We start from the raw sequence: 15,681 nt of genomic DNA on the forward strand, positions 1-15,681 counted from the left end.
GTTATAGCGTAATTTCCGGCTTGCTCACCTTTGTTTAACTCTGACAGAGATCAGTAAACACAAACCCAGATGCACCATGTTTGAAAATTCATTACAATACTTCTATTTAAAAAAAAAAAAAAGAGACTAAAGACATCTAAATAAAATACCACCTATGATATGATAAGAATAAAGTCCTAGGAACAGAAATGGGATTTTTTTTTTAACTTAGAAACTGTGCACAGTGCTGGTACAGAAAAAGTCAGTGAACACACAACTCTAGTCACATGGTGATTTTGTTGCTGAAGAGAAAGCCGTAACAGCCACAGGCAGGGGTGTAGAGCTGCCGCGGCGCACCAGAATGACACTTCACCACTTTTTTTTCTGTGTGAGTATACAGAATATTCGCTGTTTGTAGAATCTGGTTGAAATTTCTACACTTTTTTAAAGCTCTTCAAGATCCAATCATCACTAAAGCGTTATGCAACAGAGACAATAAAAACAAAAGGAGTGGTTTAGATCGCCATATCGGTATTTAAGGTGTATCGATTGATTCATAACGTCCACTCATGCAGTGAGTAACATGCAAGAAAATATTTTATATGAAAACAGATCATTTTATCGGTTTTGATCTAACAATTGGCCATGTTAACTAGTGACTCTACCAGTGTGAGTTAATTGTTTACACCAACCTTTTATGTAAGTTACTACGAGCAACCACATACATGTTCTGCTTAAAGTCACCAGTCATCACTCTTTAAACGGAAACACCTTTGAGCAGCCCAGTGGATTCATTTTTTTCCTCAGTCTACAGAGCATGTGAAGTTCAAGCCATGTTAAATTTTTTGAACAGGGGCGCCATCTTGTGAGGATCGCGCTTTGTTACCTGTGCCTGTTAAGCCCGGTACACACTGTGCAATTTTGGGCTGTCCCAGGTGAAAGATGACCAACGTCAAAGAAATGTGGGGATATCTTTGGTTGCAGCTTTAAAACGGTGGTTATATGTCGCACAGTGAGAGAGGCTCCAGGATGGCTGCTGTCACAGTCTTGAGATCAAAGACAGCCTGGGATAAAGCTCTGAAAGTGTCAGAAATTTGGGACGAGTGTGACTGCTGTTATGACCTACGTTTACTATTCAACCCACAACAATGCAGCATGAAATGACACACTGTGTGACATTGCTAAATGCAAGCAGTTGCTAATAGAGACTTATTTCGAGCTCTAGTTTGGAAATTAGCATGCCAAATTGGCCTCTTTTCCCCAGCCAAGACCACATCCTCATTCTCCTCCTCCTCCTCTTCTTCTGACTTTTTACAGACACACATTTATGCAACTATAGCAAAGGGCTCAGTTCACGTTTGTTCACATTTTCTCTCACCACTAGATGGATGACGCATGCCGACAACGTTTTGCTCTTGCGTATTGACATCGATGGACATCATGATGGACGTACATCGCATCCTGCAATTCAGTAGGTGTTGTCATCATACAGTCTGCATACATCAAACTTGATGTCATACCAACGTTTATTAGGTCCATATCGCACAGCGCAGCTGAACTAAACTTAAAAGACTGCTAAAATCTCACAGTCTGTAGGAGGGTTTCAGCAACAGTATTTAGACAAACTAATCATGATAAACAACATAGATCCACATGACTGAGCAGCCCAGGGCTGGATTACAGACCTCACTACCTCGACTCGCATACCTGGACATTGCAAACAATCTTGTTTTTGGACTTTGTGCATAGGCTACACTTTTGTAATAGAGAAAAAGGAGCACATACTCATACAAGAAGGTGCCCCTGTACATTACAATGTGACATACACTCACATTCTCTGTAGTTAGCTACATGTTAAGTCGTAGGCTAAAGATGAAAAGGAAGCTAAACATCCTTTTATTTGATAGTTAAAGCTGACCAACATATGTAAACTCACACCTGTAGGAAAAGTCTTTATATAGCCTTCAATAACAAGAGCCACAACTTAACCAAAAGGCAATACATCCCAGGCCACAGGCTGAGAACAAGCTGATTTTCTTCTCTGCTGTTTCGTTGATTCAACCTTGGGTTGTCAAATGTATAATTAACTGAGACTGTGTTGTTTTACACAAGTGGTATAAAAAAAGTATCGCAGTATAGATATTTCCAAAACTTAATATATACACACATTAAACTATACATTATCACAGAGCCAGACAACAAATTGTAGAGCTGCTCTCCACGCTGTTCACAGTTTACGCTCACTCTGAGCAATGTTTATTTATCACCCTCATCAGAATTTAAACATACTTCGTTTGTCGTGCTGTGTGCAGAGCAATCTCATTTGTACAATACAGACATGCAACTGTGAGGACGCATCTCTCCAGCGTGGCTCAGCAAGGAAGCACAAGGAAGAATTTAACATTAAGAGACTGTAACTTTGAAAGATACCCACTTAACTTTGGCTCCACAAACTGCTGAAGCCTCTTATTAGGCTCGGCTGAACGTTAGACGGCATTTCTGCACAGAACAAGGACTGAATTTAGTTCCCAATCACTTACAGTGTAGCGGCGCTAGAAGGGATTACTTCTTGAGGAGGAATGATTACAGTGAACAACTCTTTCCATGCACGGAGTAGTGCGTATTTTATTATGATAATAACAAACAACATATAATTTAAGTGCCTTTAAAAGAGGCTTTTTAAAAAAAAATCTAACTGTAAATGACAAACAGATGCGGTAAATGTTTCATTTAAGGTTTTCATGGCTGAAAACCAAAGTAGTTACTAACTCAGAGAGTCGGTCTTATCGGTGCTCCGTCCACTCGAACTGAAAGACATTTATTATGCTTTCATCTCCTTGAGTGCCTCCGCTCCTGCATAAACATACACATGTGTCTCTTGGTAATTCTGGTCACTTGCTACCCGTCTCATCTCTTGACCATTGACAGCTCAAACTACATGAAAACCATTCATCATCGCTTCTTTAACATCAGATTAATGTGGGGGGGAACAAAACATATGGACTCTCTTTCCATCTCACACACACACAAATACAGTACACACACCCGACTAGCTCTATAAGCTATCAATCATAGATATTGTCATTATTCAACTGTGTCATCGACAAGCCTCTCTCCTTCTCTCTCTCTCCTCAGTCTCTGTCTTTGTCTCTCTTTCTCCCCTTTTTCCATCCTTCTTTCTTTCTCTGTTACAAACACACACACACACACACACACACACACACTCATAGAAGACAGGGCATCATGAATCATAAATCTTATGAATGCCATCTAAAGAGTGTTCAGCGCTATGAGAAAGAGAGATGATTGATAGATATGAGCGACTGAGGCAAAAGCAAAGAAGATGGCCAGAAGGTTGCAACCGGCAACACCGAGGTCAGAAAACGTATGTCAAGGGTCAAACGTATCGGAGGAGGCACAATATGGCCAAGAAGGGAGGAGAAAAAGTAGAGGGGGGTTGAGGGGGAGTGAGTAAATGGTTGAAGGGGAAGGGAGAGAGGAGGGAGGAGGGAGGTACGGGGGGATGCTGCCACAGTGAGGCTAAAGCCATAACTCATCTTTTATTAAAAATAATGAAAAAAACTTAATGAGTTAATAATATCATGGAGAAAGAGATAGGGAGTGAGACAGAGATGGAGGAAGGGACGGGAGGACGGAGGAAAGGAAGGAAAAGAAAGAAAGGAAATGAGGGGAGGGGAAAACGACGGAGGTATAAAACAGAACAGGGTCAACGCGTGTCTCCTGGTCATTTATTCCAGTTTTCAAAGTTCACACAAGATCCATTACAGCGGCAGGGACGATCATAGCAGTCCCCCTCTTTCTGCCGACCTAAATCCCAAAGCCTGCTTGGTAATTAAAGGCACTTAACAACCAATTAACAGTGATGAGCTAAATTAGCAGGATATTGTCTCCTTTGACTAGGCTACTGCATTATCAGTGTATTGAAACAGCGATGAACAAACCTCAGTGGCCCGTGTTTGCATGTAGGCAAATGACGGATTAATTACTATTAAAACATCAGCATCTTAATGAGCTTGGAAACAATTAGAGAGGTCGTTAGCATGTGGAGAGCGGCTGAGAACAGAGGAAGGGGGGAGCGAGCGCAAAACAAGAGAGAAATCTTCATTGGGAAGCAATACTGATTAAATGGACGTACGGTCGCACTCATCGCCCAATATCCGCGGACCTATTAAATACGTGACATCACCATTTGTCTTTTCCACCATCAAGCTACTTTTCTCCTGCCATTATCTTTCCCCCTTCTTCCCCAGCTTCCCCAACTCTCTGCCTTCGTCTCGCCTCTCATAAAAAGCCTTTTTCTTGCTCTTCCACTCCTTTCTCTACTTTCTGCTTTTTCACTCCCATTTCTTCCTTCCCTCCTTCATGCTTGGGGGGCACAGTCCTGTGAAGGAATTTAATATGCAACTTTTATATGAGAAACCAATCGCATACGTCTGGGTCTATTGGGCTCGCAATCTATCGGCCCGGACGGCTAATGCAATAGAGAGAGCCGGGGCTATTTATCACACAGGGAGCTATCTTTTCCTCTCTCTCTCTCTCTCCCACTCTGCCCTCGCTCTCTCTGTCTTTATTCAAGCCCAGATTCCTGGCTGCCACTAAATCAGGCCAACTATGAGCTATGGCTGCCCAGAGGGCATCTCCTCTTTTATAGGGGGATTTGGATTTTGTATCTACTGGTTCCTCAGTGGTCGTTGAGACTGTGCTAACGGAAGCTATAAACATTCAGCAAACAAAAGGCAACCACTTAAATGTCCCTCCATCCCCACTGTAATGATCATGAACGTGTGGAGATATATAGAGGGATGCATAAACCTGATGAATAAGATATCAATGGCATTTACAGTGATGCTGCAAAGATTTGTTCCTGCGCCTCAGACAGAAACACATGCAAAGACTACACATGAACAGACATGTATGCACATGCTTTACTGTTATAGTAATGTGCTATAGGACCGAGCGATATGGATCAAATATCGCAATATTTTTTAACTAATTGATATTGTGACGATATTGTAGGGTTAAGTATTTGCGCTTTCACAATATATTTAGACAATGAGATTTTTGATACATAATCATCAGTAAGACAGATAAATTACTGAAAGGGCCAATTGGGCATAAGCCCAGGGGCCCAAAGTGCCAGAGGGCCCCTGGCATTACCTGAAAAAAAGTTACTTAAATTAACAAGTGCCGACCAGCCGTACAAAAAGACAATACAACAACAAGAGACACAAAACAACCACAAGGAGACACTAAATAACTACGAAAATTGACAAAAATAGACAAAACTTCTACAAATATACACAATAAAATAACAAGTAAACACAAAAAAAAACCACAAACACAAAACTAATAAAAACTGGCAAAACAGCCACAATGAGACACAAAATGACAACAAAGTGACACAAAAAAAAGGCAAATTACCACAAGGAGACACAAAATGACTTCAAAAGAAAACAATAATTATTTTTAAGAAGTTGCATAACGACTATGAAGAGATGCAAAACCACAGTAAAGTCCGTGTCCTCCTATGTAGAAGAGGTGGTGGAGCCTTTTGCATATCTGTGCCAAGGGGCCCATTGTCTTATAATCCCATGATCAGTAATGTGGATATAATGACTGAGTGGGTAAAGGAGAATAATAGGACAGCTACTGGTAGGTTCTGTTACAGTAATGCAGCCTCTAAAACCAGGAAAACATGTACAATACTGCAATATCCAAAATCAGAGACAATATCTAGTCTCATTTCACGATATTGATATAATATCGATATATATTACCCAACTCTAATGTGCTATAATTCACACAATATTACTAAAACCAGTTACACAGAAGCGGCACAACTTCAAAAGTTTCCTGCTGAAAAACAAAAGCGACAGCGTGCAGGGGATGCTGCCCACCTGCAGCAATTAAAATGCCTCAGAAAACCCAAATTCATTTCAACAAATTAGCCACATTACTGGCCACTGTGTAATCGCTGATGGCAATTAATAAGAAATTAGTCACAATCAGCCCTATATTAACATCTCACCCAGGGGCCGCGGCTGGAAATTAATAACCGGAGATTCATCTCTCTTACTGTCTTTCTGGCTCTCCTTCTCTATCACACACACACATACGTGCACACACACACGCACACACACACACACACACACATACACACCTATGCCCACCTATATTGTTCATGAATCTCCTCTAAGACACTGATTTTGTCTGTGTGGATCGTCTCATATGATCCGCAATCTGCTCATGTCAGCGAGCCAGCTTCCTCTTTACTGGGGTGTGAAAACCCCCTGAAAGACATGTGTGTCTGAGCGTTTGGTGTGTGTGTTTGTGTTTTTTCTCACCAGTGCATGTACAATCAACACATGTGCAACAAACAGTCTGTGGACATATATAGAGAGATATACAATACACTGTATACCTCTGTGTGTCTGTGTATGCATGGGGGTGTGTGTGTGTGTGTGTGTGTGTGTGTGTGTGTGTGTGTGTGAGAGAGAGAGAGAGAGGTGCTACAGAAATGGGGAGGGGGTATCGGAGGAGACTGGGCCCGCCTCTAGGGGTCCTCACACCAATCAGCAAAGCGCACCAAGAATCAATTAACACCAGTGGGAGGGGGCAGAGGGTACGGCACCACACACACTCAGACACACACACGCTGTCCGCACGCACACTGCCCACACACATGGTACTGTCTGAGGAGATATCCATCAGATCACACGTTGTGCCAATGTGTGTGTGTGAATGTGTTTTTGAGCGTGTGTGTCCCTATCCCGGTGTGCCCCGGTCTCTCATGGTGTGAGGTTGGGGAACAGATTGGGGGTCAGCAGGGGGGTCAGGCCAGGGTCACCCCCGTCTGAGCCGTGTGTGTGTGTGTGTGTCTGTCTCTACGTGTGTGTGTGTGTGTGTGTGTGTGTGTGTGTGTGTCTGTGTGTAGCCTGACCACCACGTCCAGGGCTCACTGGCAGGCAGAAGTGAATAAGATGGATGGTGTTGATTCATACTCTGAATTCATTGCTCCCGCTGAATCCATAGAGAATAAATACATCCACAGAAATTATGAAGCAAGGGACCAAAATGAGTATCTCACTTTTCATATTCCTCCCTCACTTTTTCCTCTCTCTTTTGTTTGGGGACAGCTGCTGGCTACATGAAAACCATTCATCATTGCATCTTTACCATAAAATTATTGACAGAGAGGAGGACCAGGAGCTTTATTGGCTACATTTTACAAGGTCAGACAAAAAGAAAAGTCGCCCGTCTGTGAAAAAACATGAAAACTTGAATTAAGGAATAACAAAAGGTAACCGTGTTTTGGGGGGACGGTGTGGACGCCTTGCTGAAAAGGAGAAGAGAGACATTTCCGCTACAACAGACAAAACAAAACAGCCAAATAAAGTGATCAAAGAGCATCTCCCATTTAAACGTTCCACTGCAAAACCCCACCTCTTCCTCTCTCTCTCTACATATTGCCGTCTCCATCTGTTAGCCCGTTGCACTCGTCCGTCCACTAAATCCCCCCCCTTCCTCGTTTCCTCTCCTCCTCTGCTCCTCTCTGGCCTTCCTACCCTCAGGGAGGTAAGGTGATCTCCCTGTGCTGGTGTAAGTGACTGGTATTAGTCTCCTTCTCTGTCTGTCTGTTTGATCCCGGCACTAATGACTCCACAGGGACTGGGGTCTGATAATGGGAAATCAATATAGAGAATAGCGCTCTGGAGTGGCCTCACTTAGCTCTCGCTCTTTCACGCCTCACAGCAAAGTGCCTCTGTGTATTTGTGTGTGTGTGAGGAGGGGCGGACTGTACTGTGTGTGTGTTTGTGTGTGTGTATGCATATGTATAAGGGAAATCCATGTGTGTGTGTGTGTGTGTGAAGCTGAATTTAAATAAAGGCCTTTTTCCTGGTGCATAAGTGTGCAAAATACATAACTTTTTACAGATAAAAAACAATGATTGTCAACTTACTTAATGCAGAAGTCCATTGTTGAGGTTGACAGTCTGAAAAGCATCCAAGGCACTCTGATTTCAAGAAAAAAAAATCCTTTGTTAGTAAATGTATAATGCAATTCGACTGGGGATGTCAGTTTTGGTTAATTTTGCTTTCAATCGTCCAACACCCATTAACTAATCAATTCATCTTATTTTTTAAGAAATAAAGCAAAATGGCATAAAATACATAAGGCCTTTTGTTTTACTCTGGTGCACCGCTGACTCACAGTCTCTTTCGACATGCGTTTTAGTGATCTGGACACAAGTGGAGAGCCAAGACACATCGCTGTTCACACCAGTGCCAGTCATGCGTGACCAGCTGACCTCGATTTCAGATTTTGTTACTGCCCCACGCACAGTCATTAAGTCCACACTTTTGCTAACTGCTCTGCAGCATGCTCGCTAGTCATATTTGTGTTCATGTCAGTTCAGTTGGAGATATCGCCGTTACCAGAATTCATTCAACACTTTCCCCATCGTATTTAGTGCTGTCCACTTGCAATCTGATCACTCAAAATGAATATTAACAGGTGTAAACAAGAACTCAGTGAGCTTTAGCATCACATTTGTTGTAACGCTTTGCTTTATATTTATTTATATTTCCTGTTCCTGACTAGCAGTGTTGACATGTGTAAACATAGCACCCACGGTCCACCTTCCAGTCTCCTGTCAAAAATATTCCCATCATGCGTAGTTTTGACTTAAACAGTCTTCACTGGGGTATAAAATGCAAAGTTGGTCATCCATGTATTACTAAAGGACTTTTACTTACAATCAGATGGCTGTGGATGCTTTTCAGACTGTCCACCTATACCATGGACTTGAAAAGCACCTGATATTTTACATTTTTTATCACCATAACATAGTTTTTTGACCCAGCGCACCTAGCCCGTTCTAACTCCCACATCATCAAAGTCCCTCAAACACACTCCGGACTTTCACACGGGAGCCCGCTGTTTGTTTCCAATGTGAAACCAAGAGTCAACTGAATTATTTTAACAACAACATAGTGTGCTAATATGCTACAGTAGTGACGTAGGTCACATGACAAATGTCATTTGACGTTACATGACGTGAGTAACAACTGTACATATTTTAAGCCAAACCTTGATGGGTTTTTTTCTACAACTCACCATGGGCTTTTGTCCCACTAAACTTAAGGAAACAAACCGAATCATAAAGTGTTTTACCTATGCTGCAAATTTCTTTGAAAAAGAATTTATTTATGTAACAAGTAGAAACTACACATTTCCTGTGAAAACAGACGTGTATTTTGAAAAGGCACAATGCATGTAACAAACACACAGTGCCTGAACATATAAAAGTAACAGTACCTAACTTGTGATATTTTGAGGCATATGTCTACTGATAAAGCACCATTATTTGATGAGGTGGGATCAAAATGCACGGGTGCAGCACTTCCTCATTTTTCTGCATTATTTAACTTTTTATTTTCATCTGTTGTAATTCAAATGGATAACTTGCAGTTTTATTGGCTGAAAGAGACTCATTGGAAGTTACTGGAGAGTTGACATTTTTGGGGTCATCCCGCAGTAATATGCATAGTGGCTGTGTATATCTGAGCGAGTGTGTCTAATCGGTCACACTCCTGCGCCTGGGGCCAGACAGGTGGGGCTGGTGGCATGATGCTGGTGCCCCCCCTTCACCCTGAGGGGCCAGAAGGCCCAGCGAAGCAGGGGGCTGGAGTAGCTCCCTTTGCCAGGCACCAGAGCACTATGGCTGGTGGCAGCTGGTCCTCTGTCCCTCCCTCCCCCTCCTCCCCTGCATGAGCACCCTGCAGGCAGGCAACAGGAGGGGTGAGGAGGTCAAGAGGCAGGAGAGAATTGGTGGAACGACGGCCACATGCGGGATAATCAGCTTTTATGAAGCGGAGAAGACACAGACAGAGAGAGAGACGGGAAACACAGCTCTGACACAATGCAACTGACTACAAGCAGTAATGAATTAACACATTAGCGCCACGACCAGGGGCGTTCAGGAGCACTCAGCTGCTCTTAAACACAAACCCGCACTGGCAAGCTCGCTAACACACACATAAATCAGTCATAAGTCATTAAAGCAATAGCAAACACACGCACTTATTAATTACATCAGTCATTTTGTGGATGGCAGATCCCCCTGAAAGCCATCGAGTGTGATGAGAGACTAAAAATGTCTCCACAAGAACAGCAGTGAAACTTTAACTCAGCACTCAGAATAAAGACAGAGATTAACTCTTAAAAGTGCAGCCGCACACACAAAAACCAGACAATTCTATGGGAATCGTCTCGTCCAAACTCAAACCATGTGTTCCATTATCATCAGCCCCAAATGATCCCCATTAATGCTTTAACTCTTTCTCTCACATCTCAGTCTTAGCCATCCATCCATCCTCTTTTTGCTCTCTGCTCTCCGTCCATCCCTATAATTCACGTCTGTGCGGTTTACTTACTTCCCTTTCTCACTCTCTTCCTCTCCATCCTCCTCTCCCTCCCTCCCCGACTTTTAACCAGCGTGAAGAGGCAGCCATGCATTCAACCATCAGACAGGCTTACATGGTCTACCCTGACACACACACACACACACACACACACACACACACACACACACACACACAGTCAAGGCACATTGTTCCTCAAGTGTAACAAGAATGCAATGTTCACTGAAACAAATATCTACCATATCAGAGCATCTTTATGTGGTTAGATGTGCATCCTGATACTCACTTAAAAAAAACGACTGATTTGTGTACAAGAAAATCACACTGAATGCCCGTCTATTGGTTGCTGTTTGACTCCATGTGAAGAAATAATCCACCGCAAAGTTTGTATAATCAGCTGCTGCAAGATTTAAAAAGCAACATATTTGCTGTCAGACATCATTTAGGGAAATATAACTTATCTTTTGGTCAAATGTGTATCCTGATACTTGCAAAAATAAAGTCTTACATGACTGATTTGTATACAAGAAAATTATACTGAAAGCCCGTCTATTGGTTTGCCGTTTGCCTCCATGCTGAATATATATCAAATAAGCTGCCAAAAAGTTTTCATAATCAGCTGCTACAACATTTAAAAAGCTTCTTTTTTGCTGTCATCCATCATTGAGGGAAATATGACTTATTTTTTGCTCGAATGTGCATCCTGATACTTGCTGAAAAAATGTTTACATGACTGATCTGTATAGACCCAGGGATAGAAGATTATCATAATACTTTAGTCTCAGTGCGAAATCACTTTAAACATGCTGCGATATGCTGTGTATTGCAATAACATATACTGCAAAATATTGCAACCTATTACCTTTTTTTAACTGTATATTATATCCCCAAAGGAAAAATTCATCAACATCTATTTTATCTAACAAGAAAAGTTTTTTTCACTTTATTTGGACTGATAAAGGTTTTGCATAAATTATATACATATATTGCCATATAATCGATGTAGTATCCTTAGTGATTTATATCCCAAAAGGAAAAAATGTCAATATCTGTTTAATCTAACAATACAAAGTTTTGAGGATTAAGTTGTTTTTTTTTTATTTCAATCATTTTTTATTGCAGCAATATTTATCTATTGGACTGAAAAAGCAATTAATTTTACTGTTCCAGTAGGCCATCAAAAAATTACTTGTATTTGCGATATCAATAAGTTATATGAGGGAAAAAAGGCTATTTGTCATCTGTGCATTGATACAGCATTGCCACACAAAATATTGCAACTGTAGTGTTCTGTAGTGATTTTTCTCCCATCTTTAGTGATTTGTACACGAGAAATTCACAATGAAAGCCTGTCTATTGATTGCCATCTGACTCCATGTTGAGAATATATTTAGAAATGCACCACAAAAGTGTTTATAATCAGCTGCTACATCATTTAAAGAGCTACATTTTTGCTGTCATACATCATTTAGGGAAATATAACTTATCTCTCATCCAATAAAGAGAACCTTTTGGGCTTTCATATTTGGTGATTAAGATCCCTTTAATATCTACCAAGCCATATATTTGACATTTACAGTGACATTTACATCAAGGACGTAGGTTTTGTTTCAATATTGGAAGGGGGAACAGTGTTGGGAAGGTTAGTTTTGAAATGTAATAGATTACAGACTACTAGTTACCCTCTTAAAACTGTATTAGGTAATACAATTGTTTTAATGACTTCTTCAAATAATAAAACTTATAGTATTTAGTTACTTTTTAATTACCTTTCTGAGATTTATTTTAAACCGGGTAATAAAGCTGAAAAATATTCAGAAATATGCTATGCCAAAATAAAGGTATTCCTATAGGGCGAAAAGATGAAAGCAACAGAATGCATTTTATATTCTACATATAAACCTTTCACTGAAAAGAATATATTCAGATGTAATAAGCAGGTGTATTTAGCTTAATAACTCAATAACTTAAACTGATTACAATTAAAAAAAAATATTTAAACACATGTAGCTAGTTACATGCACATATGAAAGGGGGAAGGGTTTCCTGCAAGAAAGTTTTAAGCATCAAACACTTATTTTCCTGTATTCTGTTGAGTTTTCTGCACCAATGTGTGCCTTTTCTGTATTAATCTGTAGTGTAATTGTCTAATTTTGTCAAAATGAAAGTCATCTGCCACTTAAACGCTTTTATGGGTGGAGACATGTTCTAAAAATTGAGGGGGCCATGAAGCCTTCACCCCCACCCCACCCCCCCAAATCTACGCCTATGTTTTACATCTGCTTTTTAAGGATCTGGCAGATAAATTGTGTCCACAGTTTCTAGAGCAGAGGTCCAGTGACAGCCCAGCGACGATGACGGCCCTGACAGTCCCTGATGGGGGATCCCATTCCTCTCTTCTCATCCAACAATCCCACTGAGCATGTCAATATGAAACACTATCCCCCCACACTGGGGCCACGCTGGTCTATCCCTCCCATTACAGACAAGACGGGCTCATATTGATAGGATGAGCCTGTAAACTGCTGTGTGAGAAGATGCATGGCGTGGTATGGAGAAAAGTGTAAATTAGACTAAATCAAGTCTCCCCAACAGTAAAACACATTTTCTCTATATTGCACTCAATGTGAGCGTGATTTACTACACGCCTTTTGTTGTATGTGGGCTGAGGGAGAGCGGGCCGTAAAGCTTTGTTTACCCAACTTTAAAAAATCCACAGCCTTGTAAATGTTGTCAGATGGCCCATGCCAGTGTCTTTCAGCTTAATACTACCTATATTAAATAGTTTAAATATTTCATAAGGGCGGTTTTTAGAGCGAGGGAGGGGAAATCGTTAGCTGCGGTAAAGTTTCATTAACTGGTCCCCATTTCGCTGCGAGGCAAACTCATCTCCTCTTATTGTAATAAAACAATCTCTCTCTCTCTCTCTGGGTGCTGCTATCCACTCATCTCCCTCTCTCCACCGCCTCTCTCTTTCTCTTTTACATCATAATAATACACTACATCCCCTTTAAATGCACTATTACTTACCGCTGCCTTTTCATATTGTAACATCACGGGCACTTTAGCGACAATATAAAAGCGTGTCATTCATTATTCAGAAGCAGCCGGCCTCGTCCCCCTTTTAAAAAGTCAGGCGCGCTGCTGAAATTGATAACGGCGAAGAGACGCGCAATAAAAACGCAGCCCCCGGGTACTGAGCTGCAGCCCAGACCCCCGATTATGCAGATCAAGTGGTAATTTCTCAAACAAATCGCACTCTTTCACTCTTTTGTTGTCGTTTCTTTTTGGACTTTTGGAATCAGGGTGTCAGCTTTTATATTGCCTGTGGAAAAAAAACGAGGATTGATGCGCATCTTAATTGCTGGTGTGGGCTGCAGGCTTTCCAGAAACACTATCTAAATATTTTGGCCTAAACGAGATAACCTCAAGGCTGCTGCGCAAAAAGGGGGTTGTGAGTTTTTTTTAAGTGGGCTCTACCTTTTCTGCTGTAATCATGAAGCAATGAAATGATTCGACACTGTCTTCAACATCAGAGCATCAATAAATCCAGAAAAGGCTGGCTGGAGGCGGGCTGGGGCTTCTCCTGGAGGGTTTAGGATAACCGGTGTCACGGTGGTGTCCCGGTAGGTCAGAGCTAATGTGTCATAATCACTCATAATCATTGGATTACACCGGATTACTAACACCCAACATCTGCAACCAGTGGGACCCCGTCTGCTGTTTGCGCAGGCTGCCTTCACTCTGCAGAGGAGTCACCATAAACGCAATAATTATTCATTTACATGAAGCAGTTGTGATATGCGTCGTCCTATAAGTGGTCGTGTAATTGTTATAAATAAATTAAATCAATTTAAATGTGTGTCTTCTACTCACAAACTGCGCCACAATTACTGTCGGGGAATTATTTTTGCAAATGTCATTAAGAGGAACATAAAAATGTCCACAAAGATGACAGCTATAACAGACCAATTCTCCCCCATCAAAAGCCACCGGTGAGCTCACATATGGCAGGGTGAACCAGCCAACACTCAGAGTCTGTCCATATTGCCAAACAAACACCTCGGGCCTTGTCCCATCTCATATTGCTTCATAAGGGTTTATTGTGAAGGGCGAGATGCGGATCTGGTTTTAAATATATATTACACACTACAGCGTCTTTGCATTTTAGTGTGGTTTTGTATAGCATATAACCTCACAAATTACAGTTTAACCAATTTTATCTTACTTTATTTTAAGATTTTCATGCACATTAACTCAGGTGATTTCAGACTCCATTTTAAATTATGGCTTTTGAGATTTTCGCCTTATGATAACTGTCTCAGAAAATATCGCGGTTTAACGGTATCAAGATATTACGGAATTATTTTTATTATTATTATTAATAGTTACATGACCCTAATAGTAATAATAAAAACAACCTTTTTTTATTTGGTTGTACAAAGTTTTATCACTAATTGAAACTTTTAACCATTTTTAATGGCAGCATCTGTAAAAAGTCTCCCTTTTAAAAATAACTATAATAAAGGTGAGACTGTCCATTCAGTAGCATTTTTTTTTCAATATAAGCAAATGAACAAAGTGATAACTGTTCATTTTCATATGAATTGAAACTGGTGCTGCAATCGTAATTGTGATAGTAAAAACACACTATAACTACACATATGAAACGGGGGAGTTGCTGGCTGTGGGTGTGTTCGTGGGGGGGGGGGCGGTCGTCCATCAAAAAAATCGCATCAAACACTCAACTTCCTGCATTCTAGTAAATATTATCGCGCCACTTTGTGCCTTTTCTGCACTCATTAATGGTATAAATGTTTTTAATTTTGTCAAATTAAAAATCCTCCTATGACTAGTTTCCTGTTTTTACTGGAGGACAAATGCACATGTTCTGAATGCTGAGGAGGATGTGTCTCCTGCATCCATCCTGAAATCTACACCTATGATGCTAGCTTCTACTCCACATAAAATTTGCCAAGAATACAAGAAAACTCAAATACAATCTAATTACTTCTGACATTAAAACACACGCCTACAAAACGATGATTAATGAAAATGTTGAGCAGATCCTTTAAAAGCCTTTACAAACCCCCACTGTCACTAAATGAATATGTTGGACATTCGTTTAAGTACTGTAATGTGATATGTGTGTGCCTAAAAAGCCACCTGCCGCATGCGAACCCCGCGCGCATTTGTCTGTTCCTGAGACAAGTTAGTGAAAATGAGATTATCCGGTCACTTTGGGCGCCTGTTACAT

The sequence above is a fragment of the Plectropomus leopardus genome, chromosome 9 (genome assembly GCF_008729295.1).
Source record: "Plectropomus leopardus isolate mb chromosome 9, YSFRI_Pleo_2.0, whole genome shotgun sequence".
Taxonomy (NCBI): Eukaryota; Metazoa; Chordata; class Actinopteri; order Perciformes; family Serranidae; genus Plectropomus; species Plectropomus leopardus.